The sequence below is a fragment of the Penaeus monodon genome, chromosome 22, assembly GCF_015228065.2.
Source record: "Penaeus monodon isolate SGIC_2016 chromosome 22, NSTDA_Pmon_1, whole genome shotgun sequence".
In the NCBI taxonomy this organism is placed as follows: domain Eukaryota; kingdom Metazoa; phylum Arthropoda; class Malacostraca; order Decapoda; family Penaeidae; genus Penaeus; species Penaeus monodon.
The window spans coordinates 25,377,457-25,377,818 of NC_051407.1; positions in this window are offsets into that span (position 1 = coordinate 25,377,457).

Sequence of the window (362 nt, forward strand, 5' to 3'; positions counted from 1 at the left end):
CTGAGGAAGAAACAGCGATAATGTAACAAACCTATTGCTATATAAATGAAGCACCACTCAGTTCAGCCAAACAACTGTAATAAGCATCTGGGTTTTTCTTTAGAGGAAATCCAGCACCAACGTCACTGCTCAATAAACAGTCAAAAAGACCTGCGCGAGTGGGCTCTCCCCCCCCCCCCGCCCTCGCCCAAGTCACAGATACGTAATGTCAGACGTAAGAACGAGTAGCTACGAGTTCTTGTAATCCGGCTCCGCGAAGCCTCTCGACTGCTTGAGAAGACTTAGTGTCGCAGGAAGACAGCTTGCCAGTGATAGTACACCGAACCTGAGTCTAATATGACCACCACACTTAACCTTGCACT